This window comes from Balaenoptera acutorostrata, chromosome 6, assembly GCF_949987535.1.
Source record: "Balaenoptera acutorostrata chromosome 6, mBalAcu1.1, whole genome shotgun sequence".
In the NCBI taxonomy this organism is placed as follows: Eukaryota; Metazoa; Chordata; class Mammalia; order Artiodactyla; family Balaenopteridae; genus Balaenoptera; species Balaenoptera acutorostrata.
Genome location: NC_080069.1, coordinates 12,832,015 through 12,832,559, shown reverse-complemented (window position 1 = coordinate 12,832,559; position 545 = coordinate 12,832,015). Strand labels below are relative to the sequence as shown.

Below are 545 nucleotides of genomic sequence, written 5' to 3'. Positions count from 1 at the left end.
AATTACAATTCCTTCTGGGAAATAATTAGCATTCTTGAGCAACTCTCGGATAGCCTTTACTGAGATCATGAGCACCTTCTGAGAAGCTGTGGGTCTTGAGAGGAATCTGATAATATTAACTGGCACCACTGTATTATACCACTGTCCATTTTCCCTTGTGGCAAATTTGGTATACAACTTTGACATGGGCTTGTAATAATTTTTTTCAGAAAAGTTGCTTTAACGACAGTCAGTACAGTGTTCGCTTTGGCAGCACATATACTAAAATTGCAATGATACAGAGAAAATTAGCATGACCCCTGTGCAAGGAGAACAGTTGATACAGTCTTCAGCTCTTCATTTAGATACATTTCCCAGTTGACCAAAGTATTTCTTTGAGTAATTTTTCTGGAAATGATATGTGGATATTATCATTTTTACAGTGATATCACTGCCTCCATTACAGTTCTGTTTGATAATAATACCCAAGCGTTGTTTAGAATCATTTCACACAATGTTGACATTAAGTGTTAGCTTCCAGTACATTCTCTACTCTCATTGTGATG

General features: G+C 36.5%; 1 non-coding gene across 1 annotated transcript; it reads left to right on the top strand.

Moving 5' to 3' along the window:
• The first annotated feature begins 237 nt into the window (after nucleotides 1-237).
• Nucleotides 238-344, top strand: LOC114239204 (U6 spliceosomal RNA). The gene has a single exon (XR_003624391.2). It is a non-coding gene; the product is annotated as a U6 spliceosomal RNA (small nuclear RNA).
• The last annotated feature ends 201 nt before the right edge of the window (nucleotides 345-545 follow it).